Below are 23,747 nucleotides of genomic sequence, written 5' to 3'. Positions count from 1 at the left end.
AAAGTAACATTAGATGAACAAATTTAGATTTTAACCAATTAATCAATTATACACTGTGATGATTAAAAAAAAAAAAGATTTATATAAATTGACAGTACTCGTTAGTAAGTCCATTGCCCAGAATAGTGTAGCTCACGAGAATGTAATATCAGAAGAAACGACTAAGGGTGGATGGGTGGCTCATACCCTCTGTGTGATCAGGAAAGAGTTGGATCCAGAAATATGGAGGATGAGCAAATTAGCTCTCGGATTAGCCGTTGCATATTTTTACGAAAACGAGATAATACAAAAAGCTCACTAGCCGTTCCTGTGCGAATCCCAGAGCGAAATGAAGGGGGTGAGTAGGTGGTGGGAATAAGAGGACGATGGACGAAGGATGCAGCCGCGAATCAGCCAAGGGGTGGTACTGGGTGTCGGGTGACTAGAGGGCGTGGTCGGACGATTTTCCAGCGACTGTGGAAGAGAGCGAAAGAGAGAAAGAGAGCAATAGAAATAGAGAAAGAGTGAAGGTAAAAAAAAACAAAAAGAGAATATGAGGGCGAGTCGACAAAGTGATCAGAGACGAGGCAACGAATGAACAAGAGAAAGTGAGAGAGGGAAGAGTGAAGGGAGGACATCAAATTGGAGAGAGGGAATAAAACAGAAAAAAAGTAATAGATGCAAAATACGTATACGCGGACTGAACACGTAAGCATTTTGACGAGCGGCTCGGATGTGCGTTATCTCGGAGCGCAAACTTGTATGCGTGAGCCAGTAAACGATCGAAAAAGCAAGGCAAGGATGCGTCTGTTTCACGTGCATGTGTGTGTGCATGTGTGCCTAGCCGTAGCTGCATGTGTGTATATGCACCGAACAAAGTAAGCGTGTATTTATATCACGTGAACGTGGCCCGTGGGGCAAACGGGTGGTAGGTGGGACAAAGAGGAAAAAATCATTGCGCGGTCCAGCCTCGAGGCTGATCGATGGTTGCTGCACTCGTATTCCGCGCTCGTCCACCCTCAACCTGCCCTTGCGGCCGTTAGTTGCCCCATGACTCTCGTTCCACCCGTTCCACCGAGTCACCACCACCCTCAACATATTCACTGATCCCTGGGACTCACCGAATGGTCAGACAAAAAATGGCCGTTGTATCCGTCTGCCTAGCTGACGTCGATGTTTGATGACCTCACAGTCTCGGCTAGGGGAAATGCGGAGAGGGCGGCGGCTTCGGACTCGGAGTGGTTAGAGGTCGAAATACTGACTAACACTATTGAAACTGCACCAGAGGGAAAACCAAAAAAAAAAAATATACAGAGGGACTCAGCTACGAGACACAAAAATCAATGACGCTGATGATTTTCCCAGTCTAAGTTTAGCTATATTTTAGTTTACATTTATTGTTTACTTTTTTTCTACTCCCATTTTCACATTACAGGCCACGAGTGAAAATTACCTTCTGAGAACGGTTTCTTTGTTCGAAATCAATCTGTTTACTTTAAGTTTTTTTTATAAAATCAGCTTTCATTGTTACCAATTCGTATTTCTCAAGAAATAAGCCAACGATGAGAAAATTATTTCTGAAGATAATACATAGACATTTATGACAACCTATCAAGGATCATTTTAATTGAAGAATCAAAAGCGACATTGAGGATTGTACCCACAGAATTATAGTTTTCCTCTCCCTCGGTAATCCACGTGTTATGTCAAGCGTGCGCAATTCGATACACAAAACAATGCTTATTACACACCGATGAGATTGTCCGTTGACATCAATTATCGACAAAAACACACGATAACTCTATTTATCTGCCGCTTTCATAATTATTCCACTAACCAGTCTAACCATTCATTTTGAATTTGTTATCATTATTGCGATTCTTATTGTGCAATTTTTATTCTGTTGTGTGAATTGTAATTACAATCGAATAACTTCCCCTATTTAACCACTCTAAGAAGTTATGTAACAGACCCCCCCTGTTACACAGTTCTATTGAAATCGTCTAAATTATTTTTTGGACACCTCTATTGCATCTATAAATCGAAATCCGACTTTATTGGTCTGATTTTATCGTCTTTACACCGAAAACGTCTTAAAATTTTAAAGACAGACCAATTAGTCCCAATATCAATGAGTCAGTCTGAAATCAGATCAACTTTTTCAACCTGGGTATATTGACTCACAATTGACGTCTTTTTGTAGCAACGAGTTGAAAAGTAGATACAATAAAAAATACAGAGTAAAAGAAATAAAAATGACATCCTTTTGGGCTCTGCCTGAGATGAATTAGAGTCTCAGCTTGGGTATTATTATAAATGCTGTTGACATATTCGAGAACTAGAAAAGACTGACGTTCACTACCAATGATGCGCGTCGACTCCGAACGACGTTAATGATCACCCGCGTGCTCACATCTCTCGACTCGTCGATCCTTACGTTCAACCCACGGAGACAAAAAAACTCTTCACCCTACAAGCGTCGAGGCGTCCTAAACGGATACGTGTATGATAGAATTTCTTCCGTCATTAAGAAAGCCTTACAATGTGTATGCAAAGCTTTTCTAAGCTTCAGAGGCTTAACTATTGACCTGAAATATCATGGATTCTGTAATCGAGACTTCTGACGATGAATAAAAGTATAAGTTGACAAAACTTTCTCTGAATGAAATATATTTCATACATCTCATTGAGTCCTCTCATATATTTCTTTTAATTTACTTCGACCCGAGATTTTTAAATCTATTTAATGAACACTAAACATTGAATTTTTTCATACGTCTTCAGTTTTCTGTTCTCTATCATTTTTTTTCTTTTATTAAACTTGCTATTTAAGCCTACAAACAAACAATTTAGTCATTCAATGGAAAATTTTATGTTATTTTCAAATAAACGTGTAATTATAATTACTCTCTTTCAATAATTTTAAGTCTGTTTTTGATCGTCTTCAGATAAAAAACAGTTCAAAATTGTTATCAAAATTTGAAGACAGACCAATTAGTCCTAATAAAATCTAGTTTGACTAAAATCAGATCACCGAGTCAAAATATTTGGATTAGATTAAACGTAAATTAACTTAAACAGCTTATTTTTAACTTACCTAATATTGAGGGACACATTAGTATTACCTTGACTTTAAAAGCTTAAACATGAATTAGGTGAGCTTACTCATCAAGTTGATCTTATTTATGACACTCTTGATAAAACTAACATATCGAAGTATAAAAGCATGAAAAAAAGCGAACTCAGTAAGGCGTCTTTAAAAAGAGTTATTTTTTCTAACTTCGGATATAAGACCAGTATGAATTGACCATAACGTCTTAAAAAGTTCATAATTTTAACTTCATAAAGAAGAAAAGAATACATTTAGACGTCACAAAACTGACGTCTAATTTATAGAATCTTCAAAAATTCTTAATTAGGAGGTCTTCAAAAATGACACTTTTAAGACATCATTATAAGACTTTTTAAGGACGTCTTCAAAAATGACGCTTTTAAGACATTATAAGACTTTTTAAGGACGTCTTCAAAAATGACACTTCTAAGACGTTATTATAAAACTTTTTAAAGACGTCTTCAAAAATCACACTTTTAAGACGTTATTATATGACTTTTTAAGGACGTCTTCAAAAATGACACTTTTAAGACATTATAAGACTTTTTAAAGATATCTTCAAAAATGACACTTCTAAGACGTTATTATAAAACTTTTTAAAGACGTCTTCAAAAATCACACTTTTAAGACATTATAAGACTTTTTAAGGACGTCTTCAAAAATCACACTTTTAAGACGTTATTATATGACTTTTTAAAGATGTCTTCAAAAATCACACTTTTAAGACGTTATTATAAGACTTTTTAAAGACGTCTTCAAAAATGACACTTTTAAGACGTTATTATAAGACTTTTTAAAGACGTCTTCAAAAATGACACTTTTAAGACATTATAAGACTTTTTAAGGACGTCTTCAAAAATGACACCTTTGAGATGTTATTATAAGACTTTTTAAAGATATCTTCAAAAATGACACTTCTAAGACGTTATTATAAAACTTTTTAAAGACGTCTTCAAAAATCACACTTTTAAAACATTATAAGACTTTTTAAGGACGTCTTCAAAAATGACACTTTTAAGACATTATAAGACTTTTTAAAGATGTCTTCAAAAATGACACTTTTAAGACATTATAAGACTTTTTAAGGACGTCTTCAAAAATGACACCTTTAAGACATCGTTATAAGACTTTTTAAAGATATCTTCAAAAATGACACTTTTAAGACATTATAAGACTTTTTAAGGACGTCTTCAAAAATGACACCTTTGAGATGTTATTATAAGACTTTTTAAAGACGTCTTCAAAAAGATGTCAAAATGCAGCTTTTCCAACTAGAATGTTATCTGGAAGTTTAGAAAAGAGCATCGAAAACGACAGAAATGAAGCATTTTTAGGTTGAAAATTGATCTTTTGAAGAATGTTTAGAAGTTCTCCTTGCAAAAAAGCTGCGTGACATGCAACGTTGATTTGGATTTTATTTAAAAATTTAAATCAACTGAATCAAATCTACGTGATTTGGTTGACGTATGAACATCAGTAATGAATAATTAATGTTTCTATGAGCATCATAATTTCTGTTAGTCAATAAAATTTGACATAATGTTTTCTAGAGGTTTAAGAACTTTTTTTCTATGTACGGATGATGGCTGGTTAATTCCGAAATACTTGTGAATAAATTACAGTACTGAATACCACATAGTACGCAGTTTCCATGGCTAATGAGAGTATATCTATAAGTCCTGACCTGCCGCAATCGCAAGTATATGAGTCTACGCTGACCAGTAAAAATCATCAAAAAAAAAAAAAAAAAAAGGAAAAAAAAATCTTTTGTACACGAGGGAGACTGTGATGCTCGGGAAGGTCATTGAATAGATAGGGAAAAAGTAGCAGTGATTGAAAAAGCTGAGTATGAGCATCACGGCAACATCGAGCATCAGCGTCATCGAATGACCGACCCTCTTTACCGAAATGCACGTTGCTGAACCCTTCGTCTGGCGCTTTGATAATGATTTTTCCTGAAAATTAATTGACTAACAACCAAATGAGAAACTCGCCCTCGCTTTCAACGTTTGCACATTTATATCCTTTTTCTCCCCATCTCTTTCCATGTGCATACTCTATTGACAATTTACAAGTCACTTTGACTTTTTCCTCTCGCTCATTCCTACTTCTACTCTGATACGTGATACGGGTCGTTGTCCATGCAGTATATTTAAAACGACTATCATGGATTGCAAGTATCAAAATTTTTTACTTTTATTTCATACAAATTTAGTGACGTATCTGCAATATTTCGATTGTTGGATGAGTATAGAGATCAAAAGGACAATCATTGCGCTCTGTTTTATATACTGAAATATATACAAAACTTTTATTTGAAGTGACTTGATCGTCTGTGCATCCCTTTTTGCCTTAGCCACCAACTTTTGTCAGATGTGAGATTTACGATTACTCCACAAGTTGATATCTGTCCCAATCGTAGAAATTAAATGAGATCAAAATCCTAAAGAAATAATCGACTGAAAAATAAATTTTATGAAAATTAACTTATTTGTTTTTGAAAATTCAAAATTTCTACAGCGGAAAGTTGCAAAGATAAAGTTAATTGTGATTTTGCTGGATATAGTTCAATTATTTACGTTTTCAAAGTGATTTAATTTTGTAATCGTGAGTACGAAACACAAAAAGAGAAAACTATACTCAATGTTAGAATAAGTGCATAAACACTAAAAAGTTTATCCTCGGTTACGTGATAGAATGATAGACATTTGTTCGTAAAAGAAAAATGCAAGATTTACAGTAGTCACGAAATGGCAAATTGGAGTTGAAACTTCCTTTGTAATGAAGGAAAGACTAGTAGGTTGAGTTAAGGCTTGTGTCTAAAATATAAGGTCATTTTTTTTTTTTAGATCAAATTTAGCTCAAAGGATTTTTTGGCGCAAAAAATTTTTACTCACCTCAAGAAAATTTTTTCATTGCGAATTGAAAGAAAAAATTTTCTTGGGTCAAGAAAAATTTTCTTGAGACAAGAAGAATTTTCTTGAGACAAAAAATTTTTTTTTAAGTCAAGAATAATTTTCTTAGGATGGGAAATACTATTCTTGATATAAAAAAAATTTTCTTCAGACAAGAAGAATTTTCTTGAGACAAAAAATTTTTTTTTAAGTCAAGAATAATTTTCTTAGGATGGGAAATACTATTCTTGATATAAAAAAAATTTTCTTCAGACAAGAAGAATTTTTTTGAGTCAAGAAGAATTTTCTTGAGTCAAGTAAAAATTTTCTTGAGTCAAGAAAAATTTTCTTAGGATGGGAAATACTATTCTTGATATAAAAAAAATTTTCTTCAGACAAGAAGAATTTTTTTGAGTCAAGAAGAATTTTCTTGAGTCAAGAAGAATTTTCTTGAGTCAAGTAAAAATTTTCTTTAGGCGGGAAATATGATTCTTGACACAAAAAAAATTTTCTTGAGACAAGAAGAATTTTCTTGGGACAAGAAGAATTTTCTTGAGACAAAAAATTTTTTTTTAAGTCAAGAATAATTTTCTTAGGATGGGAAATACTATTCTTGATATAAAAAAAATTTTCTTCAGACAAGAAGAATTTTCTTGAGTCAAGAATAATTTTTTTGAGTCAAGAAGAATTTTCTTAAGTCAAATAAAAATTTTCTTGAGTCAAGTAAAAATTTTTTGCAGCAAGAAATAATAAAATGATGTGTTCTTTAAATTATAAATATTCTACTTTCAATTTAGCAACATCGAATAATATAAAATCATTGAGTCTACCCTAAAATTAAAACGACCGAGTATCATGTGCTCATACATGAGGGGCGATGTACACAGTCGTGTTCTATCGATTTTTGCGTAACTTTTAAAAATCTTAATGTTGCTTTTGGAAGGAGGGGAAAGTTTAAATTGAACGGTGTTGGCGTAACAAATAAATGAGAGCGTGTATGTAAGATAGGTAAAAACAAAGATAGAAAAGGAAAGTAGATTCAGAGAGCTTGAAAGATATATATATACATTACAGTCGACTCATGTGGTGTTGAAAGGAATAGCTATACAGATAGCTAAGAGAGTAAGAGAAGTCATGCATGCGAAAACACGAATTTAACACATGCAAGGGTTGATAAGCCATAGAAACATATATATAAAACATATTAGTACCTGCCGAACCATTCAAAATTTTCACGATTAATTTCACACAAAAAAATCGACTGGAGGTCAATTTTCTTGATTCAACAAATTTTTTTGAAATCTTATCTAAGACAAATTTTCTTGGATATCGCCCGGAAAAATTTTTGAGCTCAAAAAGAAGAAAATATATCAATACTACGTATTTTTATTTTATTATTTGTTTATTACTTCCTAAGTATAAAAATTTTCATCCTCTCTGAGCTCATCCCCATGATTCCATCCGAAGTAAGGGTTGTAATAGGCGAGGACTAACAGATGAGGGAATTGGCAAGAATCCCCAGTACTCTATCGTCATATCGCAACTCGCCCAACAGCGACCTTAAGATTCCTCCTTTCCTTACTCATTTTTCCATTCAAATTTTATTATCATGTACACTACGTCATTTCATAACCCTGTTTCTTCATCCCTCGCAATTTCTCAGTACATTACCATGAAAGATAATTTTATATAAAAAAAAAAAAAATATGACGTAGTTCAGATAAACAGAAATATTTTTCAGTGAAAAAAAATTCGAAAATGGAACAAAATAAACCACAGAAAAATGTAAATGTTAATGCATTTGACATTCTTTTGTAGCCGAGTTTTTTTCCCGACTCTTGTAAATACATTAAAAATGCTTCGGGCATAGCTTACAGCAAAAGTATACGATGACGACGCATTTCTTTCTATGCAGTCCTTATTCATGTAAAAAAATTTGTTTATCCGATGCTATTAATTAAGATCTGTCGATAATTAATTATCCTCGGTCTTCATTTTTCTCGACTTTACATGAAAATGCACCCTTACATTTAATCTTAGATACTAAAAGTAATTAGACAGTGGAATAAGTTTTCAGTAAATCACTCATAATGGTGACAATAAAAGTTTTAAAATAGTCGAATATTCTTAGAAAATATTTTCTTCAATCTAGAATATAAAGTTCAGCGTTCTCATTCGCTGACTCTAGTCATAATAATCTAGTATTAAGCCGCGAGGCATAATTTCCCCGGTGAATTTCTTAATGCCGGAGCTCCGATTCGGAGCGAGGTGAGAGTGAAAAAAGAAAAAAAAAAAAAAAAAATGAAAAAGGAAACAGTGATGAAGAAATGAGAGAACAAGGTAGAATGTAAGGTGGGGATGAAGGAGTTCTTGGATTCCCAACCAACTCGACGATCCCGCATCCGACGAGTTTGCATCCAGGAGGAGGGCGAGATGAAGAAGGAAAGAGTTAAGAGTAAACTCGGAGACGAGGGGTAGCAGCAGGCGAAAGAAACGAGGCGCAAGAGGAAAGTGGGGTGGTTGGGCAACTCTCTTCGTTTCAGAGTCAGAGAAGGTGGAGGAGACGAGCAAGTCTACGTTGCAATGATATCGATTCCAATGCTTCTTACTAGACGCCGTTAGTAAGGGTAGGCAACCCCTTACTTTTTTATCCTATCCTTTTTTCTCCATCTCCGCAACGCCGAACCACCGCAAGCCTCCCGATCTTTCTACCCTCTATTCCGCAGCCCTTCGATCCTCTCATGATATTTCACTTAGTTATTCCTCTACTCTCGCCTCTTATCGCTCCTTGTTTTCTTATTTTATTTCCTCTCTCATTCTCTTTCTCTTTTTTCTGTTTCTTTTGTCTATAAGCTCATCCAGGTATTTTTTATTTTTATTGTTGTTAATTTTTTTTATGTCCTTTAATAACGTCTTATTTTTTTCCTTTTGGTAATACCGTAAAGATTGCATTTTTTTAACTTATTCTCAAGTTATTTTATTGATTTTATTCTCACTGATAAATAAACTCTCATTAATCCAAAAGTGTTATATTACAATTTATATATTTCCCTCTATGTGCTTAATTAATTTTTTAAAATCTAAAGAAATCGATCTTTCATTTACTCTCGATATTTTTACGGAGCCTAAAGTGATTTTACTCCGTTGTTTTTTTTTTTTTTTTGTAATTCTAAATCACGGTTTTTATTTACCGATCAGACGGAATAGAGGACAAAAAACCGAGTCTGGGAGAAACGAGGGGCGAGAGGCCTAAAGGCTTATGGTAGGGGTTAATGCAAGATATTGCAGCCCCGCGGGATACGTTGAGAACGTAATCTCTACGACGAAGCTCGAGACGTATTACAATTCAAGCCGGTTTCCTATACCGACAATATACATACCAAGTCGCTCGTTATTCTTTCCTTCTTTTTTCTTCGTATATGAATAGTTCATTCTTGTTCGCTCGTCTCTAGCCAGGTTCCATCTATGACGATTACTGTTCTTACTTTAGATTCTTCTCCTTCTTCAATTTTAGACCGCAGATTGACGGCCTCATGCAGTTTTTACAATAGATTAATCTGTTTTTTTCTTTCTTATCATTTTTGTAATTTTTGAATTTAAAAAAAAAATTTATTAGAATATGCAGTTTTCTAACTGTCCATAATAACAGTGTTTTAGAATTTTTAGATATGCGTCTTTTAGGACGCGTAGATTCAAATTGGTCGAAATTAGACTTTCCCAGTTCCAAATTCGCGCCAAATAAGGCAAATGCACTCTCTAAATCTGAAACAGTGAAAACTACTGAAAAATAGTGTTAATGCACTATTTCACAAAATTTTCAGGTATGCGTCTTTTAGGACACATAGATTCACATTTGTCGAAATTAGACTTTCCCAGTTCCAAATTTGCGCCAAATAAAGCAAACGCACTCTTTATACCTAAAACCGTAAAAATTACTAAAAAATAGTGTTAATGCACTATTTCACAAAATTTTCAGGTATGCGTCTTTTAGGACACATAGATTCATATTTGTCGAAATTAGACTTTCCCAATTCCAAATTGGCGCCAAATAAGACAAACGCACTCTCTAAATCTGAAACAGTGAAAACTACTGAAAAATAGTGTTAATGCACTATTTCACAAAATTTTCAGATATGCGTCTTTTAGGACACATAGATTCATATTTGTCGAAATTAGACTTTCCCAATTCCAAATTGGCGCCAAATAAGACAAACGCACTCTCTAAATCTGAAACAGTGAAAACTACTGAAAAATAGTGTTAATGCACTATTTCACAAAATTTTCAGATATGCGTCTTTTAGGACACATAGATTCATATTTGTCGAAATTAGGTTTTCCCAGTTCCAAATTCGCGCCAAATAAGGCAAACGCACTCTTTATACCTAAAACCGTAAAAATTACTAAAAAATAGTGTTAATGCCCTATTTCATAGTTATAAGTATACCATAATATACTTATAGCTGTAAAACAGTGAATAGTCACTGTTTTAGATTCAGAGAGCATACTTCCGAATCCCTACATAATTAGGAAAGTCTAATCCGGTACACATTCGAAAACCGAATTCTTACACGAAAATTGCAACCTATCAGTGAAAAATGACTATACATCAAAATTTGGAATATATGATTATATATAACTGTATGACTGTATGCTACTTATTCAATTTCAAATCGAATAAGAAATTTTTAACTTAAGCCATGCCACAGATTTTTCTAATAACAACCAAATTTGGAACAATTTCGGTACATCGGGATTCGGTTTTCTTTACAAGGGCGAAACAAGGTTAAAATTAGGCTTGTAGTTCGGAAAGTCTCATTTGGCCTCAATTTGTTTTTTGACTACCGCACTAAGATTTCTAGTAGAGGTATAAAGTATTTTTGCTGCGAAATAAAACTTCGACCTACTTCGACCATTACACGTGTTAGCACTTCACAGCTTTTGACTAATTGCACTATTCTTCAAGTTTTATCCAACTTTATGATGTCATGATTTATTATGCAGCAAAAAATTTAAAAGATCTAATAGATGTAATTTAAAATTAATTTTTATAGTAAGAAAAAAAAATAATAAAATTGTAAAGTAAAAAACATGATTATTATTCAGCGAAGGAGGAACAATAGAAGTGTGAAAAAACAGACAGAATGAATAGAGGCTAAAATTTTTTCTTAAAATGTCCTTGCACGAAATGATAAGTAAGGGTAACTTTTGCTTGCATTTCTTCTGTCAAGTATCGTGTATTCCACAGTTGATGCCAAGTAGAAGATGAAGGGGCGCGAAATCGCTGTTGTATATTTTTGAAAAGACGTTAATGTGAGAAAAAAAAAGATGAAAAGATAGCTAGGAATGCCCATGAAGAAGTACAGTATGCAGGACGTAGGACGAAAGAAATAAAAGGGGGCCACGAAGAACAATGAGTGCAAGTATAAGGCGAACTAGAAGGGTGGCTGATGCTTTAGAGCGGGTGGTGCATATAAGATGGGCGACGTACAATGCACGCACCCTCACGACGTACTCGAGGTCTCCTCAAGCAATGCCTCAACGACGGGAATATATAGAGAAGGGAAAAGATTCCGAAAACTCGGCCGCTCAATACGTACGAACCCTGTGTATTTTTTTACGTTTTTTCCCTTCCAGACAAACCCCTTATATCGTCTCGTTGAGTTCACTTTCCAACTCTAGCAAATGTTTTAAAAGCGTCGCCGTCAATTTCAGACATCTTAAATTTTTCGTCTAAGTGTATAGCCATCTTATGACATTATAAATGTTTTGTTGAGATCCGTATATTTCACTATTTTTGAGTGCCTTATTTCGAAAATGTTACAGCACTAAATTCTTATAATAAAAAAAAAATTAATTGTAACTTTTTTCTTCGATTTTCATGAATGAGATTTTATTTTGACTAATTAGTCTGTTTTTGAATTTTTATAAAAATTTTAAGATGTTATCGATGTAAAAGTGATCAAAAACAGACTATTTGAAATAATAGGCAGTAAAAGTGTGATTTTGGTCTAGATAAAAACAAATTTCAGAAAAAAATCGGATTTTGATCTAAAAGCGACTAAATCCAGACTAAGAATTTGTTACAGAAACTACTGCCGATTTTTCTGGTACTTATAATTAAATTTTACTTTATATTGATCAAATTACTCTCCGCGAACTATAGATAGTGAATTTTCATCATTTGTCTATTCTTTTTTACAGTTAGTTTGAAATATAGACAATTTTAACGGACGCTCATAAGGGGGGGGGGGGTCTGTTACGAAATTTTTCAGACTGGTTCTGGGAGGGGGATGTACCCAGTGGCTGCTTATTGATGGGGAAGAGGCCTATCCAGCGATAAATGTAAAAATAGTGACTTTCAGTAAATTTTCGCTTCGTCTTAAAATTAAAATAAATTATGAAAAAAAAAAAAAAAAGAAAACTAATATCGAAACATATCATAATATTCTTTTTTACATATAAGGATCCTCAAGCTACACTTGATGTATTTCTTGTGCGTTGAAGGCTCAAGTGGAAGTCATCATCAAGCTAAGAGTGTTCTTGTGCGGCTCCAACGTTATACCGTGTTATGTTCTCTTCCTTTATCTCTTGAATATCTTTCACCTTCTTCAGGATATACTTTATCTTCTTCTTCTTTGTTTTTCTTTTTCTTTTTATTTTTCCTTTCCTACAACAGAAGACCGTAAACTCAAAATCCTCGAGTACTAACCCACATCATTGTGTGTTTAAGTAAAACAAATCTTATTCTTGTATAATTTTAGTCACTATCCGAAAAAAAAAAATGAAGATCTCTAGAGGTTTGAATCTGGTATTCTAATCAAATTTATATAGATCTTCGTCGATCAAAATTCGTAATTTATTTGTCTTACATACAGAATTTAATAAAAAAAAAACCTTGAAAAATTCTACCCTTAAAACCCAAAATCAAAGGACAAAAAAAAATTTAAGTAGAGTAATGCATATGAAAGAGAGTTTGTTTCTTTGGATGATGAGAAAACCATTTTTGTATGATATGCAGTCTAGAGCAACTTGCTCTTCATTGAGGAAATGCTACTTAAAGAAATCAACAGAGTGCCTAACATTATGTACCTTGTAAATGGGAGGCATAAATGTAACGTGGATGTATAAGTAGAAAAAGTATAAGTGTGCGATGAATTGAAAGTAGAATAATTTTTCGACTTAATGCAAGAAAAGTAGACTTGTCATTAGACGTAAGCCTTGATGCGAGTTTTTCTTTTTCTTGATGTATGCTAAACAATGATAAAAGCATATATATGCTTTTTCTTTTCTTCACTTGCTTTTGCTTATATTTCTTAGTCTTCTTTACTTTTGGCGATGACAGAAAAAATGAAACTGCATCAGTATTAGAATAAACGAAAAGACCCGAATGTTTCCGAACAAACCCGAATTTGAAGGAGTTTTAATAAAATTACTATACTGCGCAGTACAAAGTATACAATTTGAATACAATTAAATCCTTGGAATAGCATAAATTATAAAGAACCTCGAGCTGAGCATTAGTAATTAAATAAAAATTAAAAAATTATTTAAACCGTGAAAAACTGATTTAATAACCAAAAGTACGATGTCGGAAGTTAGTGTCCATTGGAGCAAGTATCTTTATTATTTGTGGAAGCACCCACTTTCACAGAGGAAATACTTCCATTCTGTAGAACGTGTGAGATTTAATCGAGAGTGAAAGAGTGAGTAAGAGAACAACTGAAAAGAATGAGTAACAAAGGACGAAAAGAAGAGACTTGGTGCTAAGGGGACGCGGTACGATACCTGTGCGACTGTCCGACGTCCGGACGTCCGCTGTTTTGTTACAATCACGCGTGGTATCAGAAGGTACCGCTGCTTTGCGACCTCATACCATTATGATCACGGATTCAGGATGTAGAGAGGCCATGGGCTTGGGCTTAGCCACCTCGAAAAGGCGCGGAACTTGTTATGTTGTTCCGGTTATAACAATATCGTATATTATCCGGAAATCACTTCTTAATTGATTTTATACAATCGCTTGTTGCTCAAGAAGTTAATAATTTTATTCAAAATTAAAGAACATCTTAGATTTTTATAAAAATACAAAATCAGATCAAATTTTTCAACTCGGGTCGGATACATTTTTGAGCCTTACGTTAAGAAAATATAAGGAATGAAATCATTAGCCGGAAATTTAAAGTCGATATGATTTCTTAATTGCCTGGCTGTAACGAAATAAGAGTGTCGCGACAAATCGGGGTTGGCTCACGTTAAAATCGTCATAACAATATTTTATAATTCATGACGAAAACTTTATATAATAGACTATTTTGTATCACTGGGCAAACTGTAGTTCCTTGTTCTTTACCTTTGCCAGACGTGACCTCGTATTTCAAGTGTAAATGAGTTTAATACATCCTATTCCCATTAATTCGTCGCGACATGACTCCAGAAAGTCTCAGAAAATATGACTAATTGTAAATATTTTTAAAAAAAGTATACTTGAATTCACAACTAAAATTACAATGTTAATTAATAAAACTTTAAATAAAATTAATTAGTAAACAAGTAAAAAGTTAAAAAAATAATTACGTAAGGAAATGATACGCAATGTAAGAAAATTACTTGGGATTTTTCATGTTAACATTTAAGACTAGTAGAAAAAAAGTTGTTAGTAAATCTTAAAATCATCGTACTATAAAGACGAAATGAAAGAGGGTCTTCATAATAGTAGTAACTTTGCCTTCAGATGGGGTAACTCAAGATGGGTCTAAGTGAGTCTTCCGGTCTACGTGCAATGATAGCCCTGAGAACTCAGCCGACTCCCGGATATGTACTACGCATACAACCGACTTATTGCTATGAAACGATATAGATATAGTACACACGCGCCAACTTAGTGGTAATCGCTGTCACAACATCATCATCACACGACGCCTCTACATTAATCTGCGCCATATACACTCGCAGCATCACTAAGAACCTTGTGGAATGACTTCAATATGTGTATGTATCTTCGTGCTTTCGTGTAAGTGTCTAAGATTTTTTAGGGAAATAAATTAAGCCTAGTCTGGTTAGACAAATTAAGATACGCTTGAAAATGCTTTCAGAATATTTTCTACTTTACATAAATATTAATTATTTCACAAGTGACCTTGAAATCATAACTGGATATTTTTGCTCAATATTTTTTATGATAGTATTCAATATCTGTTTTTAGGCGCGTTTTTAGTACCATTGTCTTAAGAATTTTATTTCACAAATCTTGAACAAGTTTCTTGTGGAAGATTTAAACTAGACTTGAAAACGGATTTCATAAGTACACTTGCCAAAGATTTCATCAAGCATTGCTTAAGATCTTCTTTAAAGACTTTCGCACTATAAAACGCACTATAAAGCAATATTCGGTCAAAGAATTATTTAAGATCAGGTTTCTTTATTTCCGAGTCATTTCGAGCTCAAACGCAGTATTTTTAGCAGTGCTAAAAATTAATAATGTTATCACGATAAAATGAAATCGAACATTAAGTGGGCGCCACCCAATTTACTATACTAATGCTGAATACATCTTACACGAATATTACTACAAAATGTCTAAGACTGAATCTGCAGACTTGCTGAAGACTAAAATTACAGATTTATGTAAGACTTTTTTTAAGAATACTATTAGAGGTTATCTAAGGTTAGATGTTATTTAAACTTTTTACACTGAGCATAGCTTAAAAACAAAATAAAAATTTTGTATCTCATAAAAGAATACTTTTTTGACTCTGGATCATAGCTTATAAACTGAATTGCAAATTAAAAATAAGGGTAAACACTGAGTTTACTAAATTATAATTGAATTTCCGTAAAATCATCGACTGAACGAGGTAGTTCCTGTTTTGGAGGAACAAAACAAATCGACATGGGTGTATGGTAGCCGTATGTCAATCATAGCATAATTCTTAATGCTGTTTGTTTTTCTCTTATATATGTATCTTTTGCTCTCCTATTTTATTTCTCTGTCTTTTTCTGAGGAGACGAGGTCCACTAACTTTTTTCGCGGGCTGCGAAAGTGTAGTCCATAAAAGTTGTATCTCTGGCATTTAAAGGTAATGTCAACAGTTGACCGATCCTCACAGTTGCTCGAGTGTATCGCCTTCCGTAGCTTTGTCATCAAGTTCCGGAATGAAAAAGTAGAGGCTACACTTTTTCTACCTGTTTATTTTCAATTGTCTCTCTACAATATTTTACACTCATTTCCCTTGCGCCCTATTATATTTCCATAATTTCCAATTAAAAGAAAACTATTTTAATTTTTTTTCTTTGTTTGTGTGAGCACACATAAGAGATTAAATCTTATGTATTGAAATAAAATCAATGTACTCATTAAAAGGAAATACCTGGTTGGAAGTACTCTTGTAAGTGAATCATAACTATAATAATTGACTAAACTACGGGGCTTGAAAAGATATAATTTCAATATGATTGGTCGATCTGGATGGATCTCGATGGATCTGAAGGATTTTATCGCTTGAATAAGTATATGCGTATGAGGTGCATACCTTTATAGTCTGAGTTAAAGAGAGTTTGGCTCGGATAGCAGAAAGAATGAATTGCAGCACGTTGTCCGGTGGAAGAGTAGTTGTACGCCTCAGCTGAGGGTGGAGACGCAGTTCGGTGAGCTTGGGACCACTTGAGAGTGCTCACCATTTCCTTTATTCCTTCAATCAACGTCAGCTGGGGAAGCAAGTCTAGTGTGTACACTAGGCAAATACTCGCGTGCTCCGCACTAGTGCATTACATAGAGACCAGTGACTACATCATCCGGACGCTGACGATATGAGGATGATGATGACAACTGAAGCAGACAAGGAAAAAAAGAAACGCTGGCTGTTTTTCAACCCTCGGAAGTCATTTGATCGATTTTTTTACAGATGCTACATAATGACAACGAGACATATAATCCTACCACACAAAAAATTGACTACGGTTATTATTTTTCATCATCTAAGAAATACTCTAAATATCCTTTATAATTTTGTCATTCATAAATTTATTAAAACTTTAATATGCACCGAGATATACAACTATAAAATGATGATAAAAATACGCTGCTAATTCACTTTTTAAAACTATTGACAATTTCATGAATAATTCAATACTGTAAGGAATATATGAAACTTTTTTATCGGTTTCAAGAAGAAGATATAAATTATTGTTACTGTTTAGCAAAAAAAAAAAAAATTCAACTTTACGACTCGGGTCGAACAATTTGATCTGTTTCAATTTAAAAATTCAAAAATATTTTAATTAAAAAAAGATTTTTATTCGTATGGACTAAAAACTGCACATAAATAGGGACAGAGGGGGCAAAATGGGCCGCTTATAAAAAAAGGCCCTCATTTGTTTTACTTCTTTTAATCTTTTATCATCCATTTGGTATCACTATGCCGCGTCGAAAATTACAAATCTTTGAATTTGGGGCAAAATGGACCCGCAACAAAAAGTTTTGATATTTTATTTTTTTACCCTTTTTTTCTAGTCTTCTGCCATGTATTCGTAATCAATATGCTCCAAAAGTAAAAAATTAAAATTTGGGGCAAAATGGGCCATCTAAGAAATTACTAAAATTCGGCTATTATTTTATTTCATCTGAAAACCCAAATAAATTTTTCAAAATTTTGATTTTTCGCGCGTAATTATTTTTGTTTTGTATACAGATACATACAAATTCAATCCTCTCTAATTTTCAGAATTAACACATTTCCAGAAAAAATGAGAAAAGAGATCAATTAGTTAAAAAAAAAAAATATGAATCAGACCGAAAATGGATAAAACTTTTTGATCTGTGAAATTTACACTGAAATGAATGAATGTTGACACAACGAGTAGTATTTCTAGTTGCATTAATTTTTTTTTCGTTCTTAATTATACTGAAAAAAACATTGTCAATGTAATACGATCTCTTCTCACAGTGTTTCTTTATTTCGGTTAATTGTTGAGAAATAGAAATAACTTGTTTTAAAGTAGGAAGGAAGAGTAGTACACCGGATACAATATTATCCATGCATCATAGGTCACCTAAACGAGCTGTTTAGACGACTTCAAGTTAACCCAAATTGACTCAATTGGATTAACCGCACCGAGACTCTCCCGACACTTGGGAACCGGCCCGTGAACACGTGATGTATATTCATCGTTTTAGCCGTGAATTGACACTTTCGCTTCTCATGCAAATTATCGCTATACACATTTTTATCAACAAATGTGTCTCTTTTATTTCATGGGACATTTTAGTTTAGTCCCTTTACTTTACGGAAATTCAACGCACACTTAATTGTTTCGCTGCTCAGCATCAATAATGTTTATTATTTTGATTAATCTAATAGACAAATAATAATAAATTCTAACAATTTTTATATTAGATTACAAGTCCAAAGATGTCAACGTCGATGACTCATTAATGTTTCTCATCATTTCAATTTATGCACGGAAGTAAGGAGAGAGATGGACAAATCACGTAAAAGCAACTGGGGTGTTGAGATTGAAGTGTCCGCTCCTTGGATAGCCGGACGACATCATCTCTTTCAATCTCTCTGACTCTCTCTCTCTCTCTCTCTTTCTCATATTCATACGCACACATACTTACACCTCAATATCATGTATTATTTTATGTAGTCGGCTGTCGACATTCAAGTGTCCGTCTCTTGGACCCTCAATATATACCTCATAACTCCTACATCTGGTCTCCCTCTTAATCTCTACTCCCGACAATCCAAATGCTTCTCGTATATAGATCATCGGAAGTCACCTTCCTCATTATCATACCAACTAACCTAACTCGCTCGATACTCGGCTCGGACACAGCCTTCATCCTGTATCCTAGTCACTTACCGTGCTCGTAGGTGGTCAACCCAAGAGTTCGCAACACGACAAGGCTTTAGCGAGAAAGTAACTGCCGCTAGAACTCTATTTACACGAGAACCCCTGACATGGGGGACAAGACGCAAGTCTATTACAATCAATCACAATATGATTGGCTCAAATGATCAGACCATCCATCAGATTGCTTCCCCCATAAAACCGAGTTCTCAGTGGCTTCATTTCCAAGACAGAATTGTCAACTGCTCAAAGTTTCTTTTAATTTTACCCAAGAGATGATTTAGTGTCCCAACGGTTTTATTAACAGATCAAACCTGACCTTCTCTGCAAGTTGTTACATCTGGGAAAATGATAAAAGTTTTTAAGCCATTTTTGACTAGTAGTCTAGTATATAATAAAACTTCAACCATTGAATAAAAATAAGTAATCATCTATGGTGCCTAGAAAAAAAAATCCCAGTAGTGAAACATAAAAATGGCATTTTGCCATCAAGAATACTAATAGTCCAATGATAATGCGTCGTAATCCTGGAATACTGCAGATGCCAATATGTCGTATGCAATACTCTGGGTTGTTTTCCACACATAAAATTGCATCAGAAAAATAGCCAAGTATATTGTAACTAATAAAATAAAGAGTAGTTGTAGTTACTCGTCGTCGTCGAATTATCATCTCCATACTTGTCCCATTCACTTGGACCCACTTCGATGCAATTTTCTCGATGATAATAGACGCCGAGAATTGTTCTTCTCTTATAGTTAAGCTATATATTCGTACTTGACAACTAGTACCAAACAATAGAACTATTAATATTTTTACCATTCTCATAGTATTATTTTCGAAGGATACACTTTTAGTATATCTATATAGACATACAACAATAAACGTCGTAACCGAAAGAAGAAAAAGTCGCAACGGCAATTCCTGAGCCGTTGTGTATACACATTATAACCTGAAAACCATTACTGCCCCAGCTATATACTCTGTTAGTTGTATACCAACTGGTTTTGTCTGGATTGCTGTATGATGCCTTGAAATTCTCCAAGACATTAGACGAATGGGACCCCCAAGACGTTGAAGGGCCAGGGGTTTATGGTTTAACGGCAATGTTTAGTTTTGAGACCCCAACATGAGAAGCCAAAATGTCGGTTACGCCTCGACACGGCAGCTGGCACGCGCCTTGCCCAGAGTCGTAAGACTACAACCTTATTCTTACTGATTCTTATAGTTTATGTGGCACCCTAACGGAGGAAAATTACCTTGCCAAGGGGATACCTGGGTATTTAAATCGAGGGAACGACGTTTGGTGCCAAGAGCCACCTGAATATAACCAAAGGTCTTATTTAAACCCAGTGGTGCCGACTTCGAGGGATCTTATTACAAGCTATTCACAAATATATATACATATGTAACACTGATGTTTACATTAGGACAATATACCAGTTCGGTAGCTGTCATTTCTCATGGGACGGCCGATCGGAGCCTTACTGTAATCATCGTCTTAATTTTTCAAGTTCTTGCTATGCTGGGCATTGGATAGGAAACACGTGGAATTCACTTTTGGAAAATTAATTTAATTATGACACACTTGAGTAAGTGGACATTTAAAATGATGAAGAAGCGACGCCACTGAAGGCAAAGACCGTTGTACTTATATATTTTCTTTTCCGTATGAGCAGACGAAAGGGCATCACCCTAAGATTTTTTTTCACCTTTCAATATCAGACGTTAGTATTTCCCACAGTTGAGGAAGACATGAGAACCTAGGGGCCAACAGGACAAAAAGGGAACTTAAAGAAAGGAAGGAATCAAAATTGGGAAGAGTTTCGCAGAGATAAATATATACTTTTATTTATAGGATCCCTTGATCCTTGACGGAATAAAAAAACTATGTTCTTAAATTATAAATCAGCTATTACGAATAAGCATCGAAATAGAGTTATGCTTGTACGAAATTATATGATTCGATTATTTCTCATCTAAAGTGATAAGCAATGAAAAGTAGAATTTCTGAGATAATATATGTAAGGAGAATTCGACTCAATTCTGAAACTCACTTAAAAAGGGGATCTCTTTTTTATGATTTAATAACGTAGATTTCTATTGTTATTTTTTTTTAATATATAATGATTTTATTATTAGTTTAAAATAATAAAATTTTCAATGGGTAGTATAAAATATAAATTGATCAGATTCTCGAATTTGAAAATTTTCGAACAGTTCGAATTTCTGAAATTCAAAAAAAAATTTGAATTATTCAAAAACAATGCACTTCTACTTATAACAGATCATTTAATAGCTCTCTACTTTATATATATATATATATAAGAAGATTAGCGAAACTTTGATTCCGTTCAATCGATAATCATAATTATAATTAAGTAAGAGTATATAATATTTATCTAATTGAGAACACTAACTAATACGTACCAGATTAAATAGAGTCAAGTGTATCACAACTAAAGACCTAAGCGAGTGTAAGTAATGAATTCTTAGGGTGTTTGAGTATCGAACACAATTCATTTATATCTGTTTCGTACTAATCCTTCATTACTTACAATAGTTTTATTAAAAGAAGATATTTTTGTTTATAATCTCTTAGCTAGTTTTTATGGCTGCTGATAAATTTTTCTATTAAAATTTCCTATATATATGTAGAAATATATGCTTCATTTATTTTTTATAATTTATAATTCTTTTTTTATAATTTTTTCCAAAATTACAATTATAATATAAAATTGGTCATATTTTAATTTTGGATCTTAATATAAATATACTAAAAAAAAATTATTTTATATACATTTTTGTTTGAAATAAAATATTTTACTAAAAGCATAAAAAATGATATTTTATGAATTATGAATTTTTTTAGTAGTATATTTGTAATTACTGATTAATTAGTATGAAAAAGGATATACAGGTAACTTTAGCAGTAATAATGGTTGGGCATAAATTTTAAGGACATCATGAGTAATCAGCATAATCATGAAGTGAAGTATAAAAGGGTTTGATATGGACCGTTGAGCGCGATTGCGTTCCCAGGCACCCCCTGCGAACTTTTCACCCACCTAACACATGACGTCTATGGGGGGCCTTCAATTCCAATGCACATGTTGTCTTGTCCTAGCACTATGTTGGGGTTCCAGACTACCAAAAAAGTTAATTACGTAGTAGAAAGGAAGTTGTTACATCCCATTATTTTTAAGTAAGAACTTGAGAATGTTATTAGTTTTTTTTTATAAAAAAAAACATCAAATTTCAACTATAGCTGAAATTATTTTCAACATTCACAATTTAATTTTCGAAAATATTCTCAGTGGAATTGAGTTACATTAAGTAACACAACTTTAAGAAATAACGAAAAGAATACGTTCGACAAAATTCCATTTATAAGATTGTGGAAGAAAATATTTAAAAAAATGTTATAGCTTCCGGGTTGATATTCGGTGGGTTTTCTGGCACTGAATAAATGATTTCATATCGACGCAATATACGTACCAGCCAGCACACGTCGTCTCGTAGATTTCGAAGCAAAATGCCGCGTGAATAGATGGCAGCATTTCGCCTGTAATTACCCTCCGGCATACTTCCGAATCGAAATATGACGAGTGAGGAGAGGCAATAACACTCTCTACTTGGTTAGGCCATTTCCGGTGAGTTACCTCTCTTTTCATTGAGTCCCACGCATCAGAGCCCTTCATGCATTGCAGAGGGGTATACAAGAATTATACATACATACTTGCGTGAATAAACCCACAAAAGAAGGCCCCCCTCAGAGCTGTCCTATAGGTAAAGTGCTTCTAATTCTTATCTTTTACCATATGCTTCAACCACATGGTTTACTTTTTTAACGTTTTTTTTTATCTATATTTTTTATTGATTATAAAATCGTTTATCTTTGACTATAACTTATTCAGTCGTTCTTTGTCAATCTGATTAATTATTTTTTATTATTATGATTACAGATAAATAAAATTAAAGCAACGAAAATCGAGACGAGGGAGCAAGGGGCATTTAGCCCTTTGGTGTACTCTAAGGATGCAGCTCCCAAGCGGGAGCACGAGAAGTCCTCCAGCGCGAGCTCCATATCCAGCGACAACATTTGGCATCATAGACGGTCATAAGATCAGTATTAAACATCAATTACAGGGCGTGAAGAGTAACTCAAGCTCGAGTTGTCGGGAAAGAAGTAAGAACAATAGCAACGGGAGCGACGACGGTCCCGACAACGACCTTATACATTTAAATAATAACAAACGTAATTTAAGAAAGCATTATCCACTCAGAATCTGTGATCGACAGCCATCGGCGTCGACTCTAAGGTGGACAGAACGAGCTGGAGAATAGTCAGTAGAAGGCAAGTTAAAAAGAGGGGTCATTAAAAAAACAGTGGTGAGTTAATCAGAGGAGGTGGCAATTACAATAATACAATACAACCAGGTGGAAGGCTATAATAATGGAATAAAAGTAATCCGGCATATAAAACAAATAGTGTGTAAAAAAAAAAAAAGTGTGAACTTAATAAGAAAATCTAAGAACAGTTGCAAAACATAACAATTATAGCGGTGGGCTCAGTAGAAATAAGGAAACTGTCAATATTATAAATTTTATTTTCGTTGTGTTGTGGATAGCGACAAGCAAACAAATTTTAGTTACGAGACTTTAAAACAAAATTATTGAGAACGCAAAAAATAAGTTGATAACTAAGCAAGCAGAGAAGTAGAAGGAATAGAAGGCGCGACATTGAGGAGGGAAAAGACATCGTGCACTGGAAAGAGGGGAGAGCGGCTGTTAGAAGGAGTGTGGCAGTCGAAGTGGAAGGGATCGCATTGGGGTATAGACAGAGTGTACAGAGCCACGAGGCAAACTATTCGAGTGAGAAGGGGTGGGGTGACAAGGAGCCCTGGCGGGGA

The 23,747-nt window shown here is 33.9% G+C and overlaps 1 long non-coding RNA gene across 1 annotated transcript in view; it reads left to right on the top strand.

Annotated features, from left to right (window-relative positions):
- The window catches only part of LOC128668385 (uncharacterized), a 66,196-nt gene extending 42,502 nt beyond the window's left edge, over nucleotides 1-23,694 (top strand). The window contains exon 4 of the long non-coding RNA XR_008404124.1: nucleotides 22,800-23,694. This is a non-coding gene — a long non-coding RNA (uncharacterized LOC128668385). The remainder of the gene's footprint in view (nucleotides 1-22,799) is intronic.
- Nucleotides 23,695-23,747: the final 53 nt, after the last annotated feature.

Source organism: Microplitis demolitor, chromosome 8 (assembly GCF_026212275.2).
Source record: "Microplitis demolitor isolate Queensland-Clemson2020A chromosome 8, iyMicDemo2.1a, whole genome shotgun sequence".
Taxonomy (NCBI): Eukaryota; Metazoa; Arthropoda; class Insecta; order Hymenoptera; family Braconidae; genus Microplitis; species Microplitis demolitor.
This window is presented reverse-complemented; position numbering and strand designations above follow the sequence as displayed.